We start from the raw sequence: 13,135 nt of genomic DNA, 5'->3' as shown, positions 1-13,135 counted from the left end.
TTAAATAGTCCTTCTGTGATACAGTAAGTGCTCAATGAAATAGTAAACACGTTTACTTTCAAGACTATTCATATTCGTTTATGTTTTATCATCTGTCTTGCTGGACATCGTAGGTTCAGCTACTTCTTTATTCTTGGGTACTGTGATACTATGATATAATAAGAAATATATATTTGGTCTTCACCCCTGGTTTCCAGCACAGAGCTCCTAAAGCCCTTGGAATTTCTTGAGTGATAAGGGTGAGAGGAAGGTCTTTTGTTATTCATAATAAGCACCTTTCAACCACATCTGAGTTTATGCTAATGAAGTGACTCTTGGTCAAGGGGGCTGGTTACCAGAGGAACAATCCATGTGATTAGAAGTTCGACTTTCATCACCCCGACCCCTGACCCCTGGAGAGTGAAGAAGAGCTGGACCTTGAGTTCAAGCACTACCGATTTAATCAAGCATGCCCCTGTAATGGAACCTCCATAAAATCCCTAAATGACTGGGTTTGGAGAGCTTCCAGGTTGGTGAACATATTCACGCATAAGGAGGGTGGCACGCCGCAAACTCCATGGAGATGGAGGCTCCTGTGCTTGTGCCTTCTGGACCTCACCTTATGTACCTCTTCATCTGGCTGTTCATTTGTATCCTTTATAGTATGTATAACAAACCAGTAATAGTAAGTAAAGCATTTTCTTGAGTTCTGTAAACCATTTTATCAAATTTTTGAATCCCAGAAAGAGGTTGTGGGAACCTTCGATTTATAGCCAGTTGGAAAGAAGCACAGCTGACAACCTAGAACTTGCATTTGACATCTGAAGTCAGGGGCTGTCTTGTGAGACCAAGCCTTTAACCTGTGGGGTCTGCACTATCTCAAGGTAGTTAATGTCAGGATGAATTAAATTGTAGGGCATCTTTTGGTGTCTGCCAAGAATTGGACAATTGCTTGGTGTAGAAAAATCCACACATCTGGTTTATATTCTGGCCTAATCTGTTTCTTCATTCCACCAAAATCTTAGTAGTTGTTTAAAATGCCAATGACATACCACTACTTACATGAAACCGTCAGTAATCTCCACCTAGGCTATATTTCCTCCCTTTAAACTCAGAGAGACAAGTCAGTGTAGTAAAAAGGAGCGGGTAAGATCTGTAGATTTGAAAATAAATCAGATCCAGTAATCCCTTTCTTCTTGTAACTTACAATCTAGCCAGAACTGTGTATGTGGGGAGTGAATGAGGTATGCATGTGATAGATCAAGATGTTTTCCACTTCTGTCACCCACCCATACATTCACAGAGTAAGCACTCCATAAGTGTTAAGATTTAGAGATTTTGCCCAGAGCAGCCAAACACTCTTAAAAAAAGAGAACAAAGTTGGACTCACATATCCCTATTTCAAAACTAACTGCAAAGGTAGAGTAATCGAAACAGTGTGATGACGGAATAACGATAGATATATAGATCAATGGAATAGAATTGAGAGTCTGGAAATAAACTTTCATATTTATGGTCAATTGATTTTCAACAGTGATGCCAAGACAATCTAATGGGGAGAGAATAGTCTTTTGAACAAATAGTACTGGGACAAGTAGCAGCCCATACACAAAAAAATGAAGTCTTCATACCACGTACAAAAATTCATTTAAAGTGAATCATAGACACAAAGGTAAAAGCTAAAACTATAAAACTGTTAAAAGAAAGCATACAAGTAAATTTTTGTGATCTTAGTGAGGTAAAGCCTTCTTATATATGACAACAAAACTACAAGTGATAAAAGAAAAAATATGAACTTCACAATAATTAGAAACTTTCGTGAGTCAATGATACCATGATGAAAGTGGAAAAATGACCCCCAAACTGTAACACAATATTTGCAAATCATATATCTAACGAGGATCTAGTTATTATTTATTTTTTTTGAGGAAGATTAGCCTTGAGCTAACATCTGCCACCAATCCTCCTCTTTTTGCTAAGGAAGACTGGTCTTGAGCTAACATCCATGCCCATCTTCCTCTACTTTCTATGTGGGATGCCTACCATAGCACGGCTTGACAAGTGCTGGCATGTCCACACCTAGGATCCTAACTGGTGAACCCCAGGCTACCGAAGAGGAACATGCGCACTTAGCTGCTGAGCCACTGGGCTGGCTCCAAGGATCTAGTTTTTAAATTATATGTAAAGAAGTTTTACGAGAAAAAGTAAATCAATCCAATTTTAAAATGAGCAAAGGATGTTGTGGGGAGAAAGACATTTCCTCTACCCACTCTAGGTCCCTCTGGCAAGACAATGAATTAAATTCACATGAGATGGAATAACAGGAGAAAATTAAACACAGCTTTATAACACATATACATGGGAGAGACCCAGAAAAACTGAGTAACTCACCAAAATGGCAGAGGTTCTCATCTTAAATACCACTTTCAGTTACAAAGGAGGATGTTGGGGGTGGTGGGAGTCAGTTGTGAGAAGTTACCAGAAAAGCACAGTAAACAAGAGTAAGGGTATCGTGCAGATTTAAGTCTTTGCCCTCTTCATTGATAAGAGTTTCTAGAGATAAGGTCATCTCCCCTTCTTCCTGATACAGAGAGGGAGACACTTTACAGATAGAGATTTCCTGTACAATATAAATGTCTCTTGACAAAGGGTAACTTCTGCTTTTCAGAGTTCTCTCATGTCTGCAGTTTTTAAAGGTAACCAGCCCAAAATAATCCTCATATCTTGAGGGGGCCAATTGCATTCCCTCACAATGTAAATAGACATTTCTTCACAGAAAATATACAAATGCCAACAAGTATGTGAAAAGATGCTGAACATCATTAGTCATTAGGAAAATACAAACCCAAACCATAAGATACCACTTCACATCCACTAGGATGGCTATAACCAACATGATGAAAATTAATAAGCAGGATTTGGAGGAATTAGAACCATCATGCACTGCGGGTAGGAATGTAAAATGGTGCAGCTACTGCAGAAAAGTGTTTAACAGTTCCTCAATAAGTAAAACAGGATTGTCCCATGATCCAGCAATTCCACTTCTAGGTATATGCCCAAATAAAGTGAAAATAGGGGTTCAAATTAAAACTTGTACACAAATGTTTATAGTGGCACTATTCACTACAACTGAAAGGTGTAAACAACTTAAATGTCCATACACTGATGAATGGATAAACACAAAGGGGTATATCCATACAATGGAATATTATTCAGCCATGAAAAGAGATGAAGAACTGGTATATGCCACAACATGGATGAACATCGAAAATTTCATGCTAATTAAGATAAGCCAATCACAAAAGACCACCTATTCTATATTTTATTTTGTAAGTCTATAAAAACAAAAGATAGATTAGCTGTTTTCAAGGCCTGGGGGGTGGAGAGGGCTTTAGGGGCAATGTGAAATACAATGAGTTAGCAAACTTCACAGTCTAGGGAAATAGTTCTCACAAGAATGCCCCTACTTTAGATGTTAGCTGCAAATTTGGAGGGTCTCAAGAACACCCTCACCTCGGAACAGCTGCCTATAAATTTGGAGGTTCCCACCACCACTCTTAGGTTTGACAGTTTGCTGAAATGAATCACAGAACTCAGGAAACACTATACTTATGGTTTATAGTTGTATTATAAGGAAGGGATACAAACTAGCATCAGCTAAAGGAAGAGATGCAAATGGTAAAGCCTGAGATTGGTCCAAACTGAAGCTCTCCATCATCTTCTCAGATTCCTGGACAGCATTACCTGCTCCACCTATGGTGCGTGACAAGACTCGAAGAGTATTGCCAACCAGGGACACTCACCCAAGCCATTGGTGTCAGAACTTTTTATTGGGGCTAGTTTACATACTGCCTGCATGGCTGACTTTTATCCTCCAGACCCTCCTGAACGTTCAGACTAATGCCCTTAGCATCTAGCTCCTCCGGAGGATCTAGATACTCCATCATAAATCGCATTGATAGACTACCCAGTGGTCAAAATCCCCAGGCAAACAAAGAGACTACTGCCAGATAGGACATTACAGGGACCTGGAGATGACCTCCCAGTAGCTGCTGGCAAAAGTCAGATTTCTTTTTGGGTAAAGTTGCTTCTTCATTATCTAGGGAATGACTGACTACAGATATGGGAGTTTCTCTTTGGGATGATAAAAATGTTCTTAAATTGATTTTAATGATGATTACATAATGGTGAATATACTAAAAACCATGGAATTTTACGTACAATGGATGAATTGTATGTTACATGAATTATATCTCGATAAAGCTGTTAAAAAAATTGAGAATTTTGGTTGGAGTGGGCTTACCTAATTTGCTGACAATGCTGCATTTTTTAAGGTTTTATTACCCCAGTTTTCATTTTAAGCATTTAGGTGTTTATGATCATCAGTAACAATCTATAAAAAATGTTTTCTTTTTGTATCTCCCAAGCTCAAAATATAGCTTCATTTCTATATACAGAAAAAAGAATTTCCAACTTATTTTCCTAATGTTCTCCTCTTCCAAGGACTGAGCAAAAGTTTCTCATGGGGCCTTAAACAAAACCAAACAAAACAAAACAAAGAAAACTATGCTTACTCCCTACATTAAAAAACTCATTCAAAAGTGATCTTCAAAGGTGGCACAGAGCAGGCCTTTGATAGATGGGAAACTGTAAGTGCTTCAGCAAAGGAGTTCATCAATGAGCCCAAAATTGAAGAGGAGAAGTTGAACTTCAAGTTCAATCACACCACAGTGGCTGTTGCTAAAAGAATAAAACGGGCTTGTTAGAAGGAAATGGGAGAAAAGAGTGTGGGTGAAGAAGTTCACATAGTCTAAAATAGCCTTAACCAGAGCAGGCTGTCTAAAGCTTAGTTCTAGGGAACCAGAGGTAAATACAAAATCTTAGAAATAGAAACAGTCTCCTTGAAACTTGTGTGAATCTGATAACAGCAGAAGTAAACTGTTGGTAAGATTTCCCAGGGATGAGAAAGGAGGGAATAACATTTAAATAGTATCTGCCCTATGCAGAGACGCAGAGACTGGAGAGATGGGCGCCCAGGGTTCATGTTTCGTAGGCTGACTTCGATACCACACTGGCTGCAGTTTGAATCTTAGCTGTTTCACTTCCAGTATGACTTTGGGAAATTCACTGAATATTGCTAAGCCCTAGTTTCAATATCTGCAAACTGGAAATAAGAAAAGCACACATCTCACGTGTTTCATTAGGGTAGAGCGAAGTAAGATAGTATATGAAATACATGTATCACCTTATAGATGCAATATGTGGACATAATTGATGCCCAGATTTACTATCATCCAGACCAAAACCAGCCCATGTGATGATCTCATCGTGTTAGGTACAAGCTCCATTTCACTAAAAGGTGTGGTAGGCATGAAAACTTGGAGAGAGAATATACTATAATTTAATTTATACTATAATTTAATCCCACTTATAAAACTTTCTAGATTTTAACATTTTTGTATATATGTCTTCAAAATCAAGTAAAAATTAAGATGTTGATAATGACCATAATTTTTCCATGTGAAATGACATATACAGGTCCTAGCTTGAAGCAAGGAAAAAGGAAAAACATTTTTTTCATAGTTCTTCATATGGACTAATCTGTAATTTTTTTTAGTAATGAATCACAGAATGTGGATTTAGCACATGCTAGCTTAAGTTACCGTGGCATTTAATAAATAAAGAAAGACAATCAGACCAGAAATGTTTAGAGATGTTTTTGTAAGTTTGACTGTTGGATAATTCATTGCAACAAAGGCTAGCGAATGAGATTTTAATTATCTTCAGAAGAAAATTTTAATCAAGATAAAAGCTCCATAAAATGTACTAATTTGACAGCTGATGACATAACCAATTAACTATTCAGAACAACATCTAGTGTTTTAGGTGAAATAATTTTATCATCAAACAAAAGGTGATGTTGTGGTCTATTCATTCTAACCACACTGTGTGTTTCAACAGAACACTAGAGGAGAAATAAGCTAAAAATGAGTCAGTGTTAGTTCTGATTTTATGCCTTTAAATTTTAAAATGTCTTAGAATCGTTAAAAATGAGAGGTCGAAGAGGTTGATAAAGGATTTAAATATTATGAATATATCAATTAAATTTAATAGCTAAAGAAGAAAAATAATTTCATCCCAAGTTATGTAAAAATACCAATGATATTGCTACAGAACTATTTTGTAACCAAGGCAGAATGACTGAATGCCTCTCTGTTAGAGTTCAAGAAAGGCTCATTGCAAACTATTTAGACTTGTACTGCTGTTGAATTTCATTTGTGTATTTCTGATTTATTTCTAAACTTGGACCAACACTACACATAAATCAGACTTGGTGAGATTTTATGGTGTAAATTTTTCTGTAACATTGATAAAATTCCTCTTTAAAATAGTTATTGGGTAATTTCCTTTTGAAAAAGAAGGAAGGGAGGGAGAAAAAGAGGGAGAGAGGGAGACAGGGAAGCTAGTTAATTTCTATCAGGATGTTTAATAGGATTAAATGAAACTCTTTTAGGGGCCTCAAATGAATGAATGATTTCTGAAGTTGATCTTACATATGCCTAATAGTTTGTTTTCTCACACATGCACACACACATCCACATGCACATGCATGCCCAGCTGAATCAGAAAATGGTTTCAAAGGTAGAAGCATAATGGAGAGCCATCATTAACTCTTGCGTAGTATTGGAGTTTGAGTTCCTTCGTAGGAACTTCTATGTCTGATTTTCAATCCTTCGGCATTGCAGACTGAGTAATCAGCCTGAAGACCAAGAGCGTACATGCTCAGTAAATGTTCATAGATGGATGGAAGGAAAGAGAGAGAAAAGGAAAATATTTTAGCTAGCTCTTTCTCCAAAGAAGGACCACAGATCTTCTAAGTTTTTAAATATTAGCTTTAATTACAAAGCCCTAATTATTTTTCCTAAAATCCATGAGCTCTAATTCAGCAAAGCAAATTGAGTTGTGGCATCATGGAATTTAAATATGTACAAGAATGTTGTTTAGTGCCCATGTTGGGGCAACTTTGGAAATTGCTAAGGAATTATTTCCAAAATGTGCCTGCTTTGGATGAAGATTTGAGTGAGTTTAAATTATTGTTATATGCAGAATTTATAGGTAAAGTATTCTTTATGTCTTCCTTTGGTATACAGTTGGTACCAAATTAAATTTTTTTTAATCCATAACATCCTATTAAATTCACACACACACACACCTCACTCACATGCACGCACGCAAAGTCCTGAGAAGCATATGTTACTGTCAATTTCATTTTTCAGAGAATAAAACAGAGCTATGTGTATGTTGAGTTTGCTTCAGTTCATGTATTTGGAAGATATAAAGATGGGATTCAGATCCCTCCAAAGACTCAGCCACTCAACCTGGCTGCTTCCTCTAGCTTGGGAAGAAGAATGTCAAAAGCTGATTAAGGCTAAAACTTCAGATGCATTTCTTCAAGATCCTATGGACCAGGAGAAACAAGAGCAATTTTAGGGATGATCATTGTGGCAGGATGGGTGTGAGTTACCATGGACACATGTCCAAGTTTAGAGACACCTTCCTGCTTGGGCCTCCAAGTGCCTTCCAGGGGAGAGAAAGGACGAACCAACTAGCTCTGGGTTTAAGTTCCAAGATTTAAGTACATGCTTACTCCAGGAATTAGGAGCAGATGGATGATTCTTTTCTCTCTCTTAATCTGCAGAGGTCAAAGATTTCCCCCTACCCTCAGCCTCATTATCCCCATAAACCTCAAATCTACCTCTCCATCAAATTACACATAGACTCATTCTCTAACACCTTGTCTTTACTTACCCTAACTCACTGTACCTGCTGGAAGAAAAGTGGCAAGAATGTCGTTCACATAAGGAAGCATTTAAGCAAGAAGCATCACACATACTGGGGTCCATTTTCATTAATACAATTGAGGAGAAATGAGAGGCCAAAAATATGTCCTAATTTGTCAGTAGATTCTGCCCCCTCCCTCTGTCTCTCTCTCCCTTTACACACACATGCAGAAGGTTCATATATAAAATCAATTCCATTACCCATACTCCTCTGCCAGGCCAAGAAAGCTCCATAAACCTCTACTATAGAGGCAGACTCTTACAACCAGGTAAATTACAGTGGTGGAACTGAAATAACAGAAGTTAGTTTTTTGATTTGGTTTAAGACCCCTCCAATGCAAACATAGTCAAAAACATATATGGAATGTTTTCTACCTTCTCATTATATTTTTAGTGAGACAGGATCAGCATGTTTTTATGATTACCTTCACAAAAGTGTTGGCTGTCTGAGCCATTGTCGACATCCGAATTCAATCCCCTTCTTTCTGAACACAAATTAAGTGAGTGGCAGGTGGTACCAAATTGTGTGAAATGTTTTCCCCGATTGCAGTCTCATCCTCTTTCATTCTCATCCTCTTTGGCAGCTTTCTCCAGCAGCTGTGTTGGCAATGGTGATACAGCTATCAAATACAGCGAGCTGAGGAGACTTCAGAACTTCTTTGTTAGTATACTTAACATTTGCTTTGTACTCACCTACCTGTCTCTGAAGTTTATGAATAAACCTCCCTCTTTTCCTAATCAAAGCCCTAGGGAGAGTTCCAATCTGGAAGGTGATTTTTTTTTTTTGTCATATAAATTGGTTCACAGAACTTGGGACTATTTCCTGACTCACTGGGGGCAGAAAATAGGGACACAGGCAAATGCTTGAGGATATGAGATAAAATATCCTTCCAAATGAGGCTTTTATGTATCAGAAACAAAAAGAGTCAAAATATTTATGGGATTTCTATTACAAGTGGAAAGCAAGAATATAGCTCCGGTGTGTTTTTTTCACCTCTTCTGCATTTTTCCTTTCTACTTCGCCTTGCGGCAAAGTGTCTAAAGCTTCCCCTAAATTATTTTGAACAGGTCACTTCTAAAATACTATACACTATGTGTGTGTGCGTGTGTGTGTGTGCACATATAATCTCCCAAATAGTGAGTGAATGCATTTTATGAGAATTTCAAATCAAGTATAGGTGTATGGTAGCAAAAAATACACTATTCCTTAACCTTTGTTCTGCCACGCTCTAGTCTCCCATTCTCCATGGAAGCCACTGATAAGATAAATAGACCAAGGAGTTCTTCTCTTAACATATTGAAGTCATTACCTGAGAAGTCTGAATTATTAGTGAAGAAAAGTTCCATCCATCCTGTGTGTAAGCCACTTCAAAAAATGTAGAAAAACCTATGAATTCTCTAGAGACAAAAAATAGGGATGTTTTCTTGGTTCCTGGGATTAATATAGGATCAGCCCTCAGGGAGATCAAGATGTACTGCTAGATGAAGGTAGGACTCTAGAGGAGCGATGGTAGAGTGCTGCAAATCCTTAGGTGCTGTCGGTGGAAGAGAAGAAAGAAATCAAGAATAGTAGGATTCCCAGACGTCCAGAGAAAGCCGACTGCCTGGACGGAGAGATGACTCAATGGGTAAAATGTGCTCAGCACTCTCTATGTGTTCACGATTTTTAATAGAAAAAATTACTTATCTGGGAAAGGATTCTTTTTCTTACACTTCTAGAGCAACTAAGGGGTCACATGTATTTAAAAAATCAAGTCAATCAGAGTCATGAGCTGGGGAGAATGACATGTGGACTCCGAGTGGAAAAATCACTTGACTAGTTCTTCAACAATAACAGCAGACTCTCTTAATTTCACTATGATTTTCAAGAAAGCAAAATTAACTTAGAATTTCTCCAACCACTGTATCACTATTACGATTCTGGGAAATTTCTAGTAAGTCAAGGATAACGGACAAGAATTAATTGCACTTTACTCAGCATTTCATATTTGAAATGTGTCAAAAATAATGAATACACCACTTGGTGCCCTAATGCTTTTGTTTAATCTGAAGAAAGACCAATTTATTTATAAGAATTTTGCTCATGTCCCCAAAGCCATTATTATTGTTGTTGATTTACTGTTTTGTTTTGTTTCCATAATGCCTAGGGTGAAACAGAACTCTTTTTGTCTGAGGATTTTTGACACTTAACCTTTGGTGTCTTTTTGCAGCTGAGATCATATAATTCCCATAATTGGTTAATTTATATCAGAAAAATAAGAATGCTAAGTATGTATGGAATACAGTCATTATTTCTTTTTATTACCTTTTTTAGGAAGCTTAGAATAAGATCCTTAACATTTTAGAGCATTAAGTAAATCACTGATGGAGTGTGGAATTGCGGGAAGACTGGATATTTCATATCTTATAATTTAGTGTTCTATAATTCTTAGCTCAAAGGAAGCTCAGGTAATATACTAACTGACTCTTTTATTATATTCCCTGAAATGGGTAACAAAAACTCGGCTTGCCAACAGAGAAAGGAGACTATTATTTATCAAAATGTTTGTTGTATGATATAGGATTATGAACTTACATTTAATCCTCAAATATACCCCTTATGAGAGAATTACTTTCACTCCATTTTACAGTTGAGGACAACAAGGGTAAAAACAAGCAAGAGACTTTCTGAGGTTGGACCCTGATTTGCCTCCAAAGATTTTACTCTTTCTTCTCTTTGCTGTAATTTGAAGAGTAGAACACAATGTAATTATGTAATTTCAGATGAAAACTTGAGGAGATGAAATCTTAGTTAAATAATTTATTGTTTCCCTGGATTAAAATCATAGGAAGGGCATCGCTTACTTGAAAGGTAACCATAGAGTATCTTAGAAACAATGCTATTCCAGGTGCCTAGTGAGTGTGTGATATGTAGTTGTCAAATGACTTGGAGATTTATTTTGAAATTGCAATTCTGGTTCAACACAATGCCAGTATGAGTAGGAGCCAATAATCTATTTTTTAAATTTTGTTTTAAAGTCCTGTATTTCACAGCTCAAGTGATTCTTATCATCATTCAGATCCAAGAAGCGCCAACTAAGAGCCTTAGTGCAATTACGTATTCCTGAACTTCAAAAGTGGTCCAGTTTGGGAAGAGTTTGATTACCGGCCAAAAGCAGAATGCCAGGTGGGGATTCAGGTGCTTGGGCAGTTTTCCAAGGAAGCTTACATCTGGATTACCATATGTTTCCATGTAGCCAATAAGTTATTGTGCCGAAAAGTAAATGCATGTGTAAAACCAGAGAGCTGCAGTCGAAAGCTTGAGTTTTACAGATAGGATGATATTGTGGTGATAACCAACAGATGCTTAATAGGACTAGAGACAACTATTTATTAACGTGTTCAAGTGTTATTACACAAATTTTAACACTGTCATTATTTTAAAGTAGCGTTTTAAAAAAGTAGTGTGAGGTGATATAAAAGAAGGAAGCATTACCTTGATTTGCTCGGGGCATCCAGGGGTAATTCAGGACTATGGACTGGGAGGCGAGAGGCCTAGATTGACCTCTGCCTCTCCAACTTCCTGTAGTGCGAAGTACATACGCATGTGTGTGTGTGTGTGTGTGTCTTCCTTTCAATAACAACCAATCTGTGCTCTTTCTTCCCTAATGAAGTGACAGTTTCTCTCTGAGGCAAATGGAATTCTGCTTAGAGAAACTCCTTTTACAGAACATCACTTGTTAAAGATATCCCTCTATAACCCACCCCACATCTAAGTGTGAAGGAAGAGGACATAAAATTGCCAATAGCGTAATAAGAGTTGGGGAATTGGTGGCAGGTAACTAGCATGAGAAGGAAGTGCGCAAGAGCAAAAAGCAGAGCCTGGTAACATGGCTGATGAGTTAGTGTTGGGTGAAAGGATAGCCAGAAGAGCCAAAAATCCTAAAATGTTAGATAAAGTTGTCTAATTGTTTAACATTCTCTGCAATAGCAAACTATGACCCTCACTCACTACTCACATTCCCCAGCCCTGTTTGTGTGTGCACACACACACAGCACATAACACCATCAATGACATTGTGAAAACTTGAGGGGGCCGGCCTGGTGGTGGAGCGGTTAAGTTCATGTGCTCCACTTCGGCAGCCAGGGGGTAGCTTGTCAAGCCACACTGTGGCAGCATCTCACATAAAATAGAGGAGGATTGGCATAGATGTTAGCTCAGTGACAATCTTCATCAAGGAAAAAAAAATAAAAAGAGTAAGATTGGCAATAGATGTTAGCTCAGGGCCAGACTTTCTCACAAAATTTTTATTAAACACTGAGTTGTACAATAAACTGTTGTCAATAAATACCCTATGAGTCTTTATAAAAACATGAAAAGTTTTCACTTGCGCATTTCAGAAGCCACCAGAAGGCTAGAAAGGGACAGTAGGCGTTAAGACTTGACTGCATGTAAGAATTTAGCAAAAACCGGAAATTGGAGCAGGAGGTGACAATGTAAAATACTCACTCTCTAAAAATCTGGAGATATTCCAGCTATAGGAGAGATAAAGATTTAAGCTGGTTTTACTTACATCTTAGGAGATACAGTGAGCCCAGCAAGCTGGATGGTTTAAAGCATGCCAGGCGGCTGGAGCCGGCTTCTAACACAGATTTGCCTATAACTCCTGCTTAGAGATAATAAACCATCATACTTTCCGACAAATAATTAAATAAATAAATAAATAAATATAAAGCACAAAACCTCTTGGCCTTCATTCTTACTTTTATAAAATATGCAAAAACATTTTTCTTTGAAGGAGTCATAGCATGTTGGAAATGCAATGCATTTAGACTTAGGGTTTGAAATCAGGTCTTTTGAGAACTATATCCGCTTTGGACAAAGAAGTTAAACTTGGAACTTTGATGCGTTCAGTTATGAAATGTAAAAGTACTGAGAACTATGCTGTAATAATGTGTGAATATCAAATTAAATGTAGTAAATTTATATACAAATGATTTAGCATGTTGCACAGCACAGATTATTATTCATACTTGTTAAATGACATGGTGCAGGTAGATATTTATTCAGTAAGAATCATGAAATCAGAAGGAGGAGAATAAATATGTTTATGTATATGTATATATGTATTACATATGTATGTGTATATATGTACCATCTCTCTCTCTCTCATATGTGTATGTATATCACATCCCCCTCCTGCTCCTGCAGAAGAAATGAATCATGTGTTCTAATAGCCAAATAAAAGGCAATCTCTCCACAATCACAAAATATGCTGGAAAACATGTTTCATCCTAGCAATTTTTCATCATTAATAAGTAATGGAATTACTCAT

The sequence above is a fragment of the Equus asinus genome, chromosome 28 (assembly GCF_041296235.1).
Source record: "Equus asinus isolate D_3611 breed Donkey chromosome 28, EquAss-T2T_v2, whole genome shotgun sequence".
NCBI classification, from domain to species: Eukaryota; Metazoa; Chordata; class Mammalia; order Perissodactyla; family Equidae; genus Equus; species Equus asinus.
The sequence above is the reverse complement of the archived record's forward strand: the minus strand, read 5'-3'. Positions refer to the sequence as shown.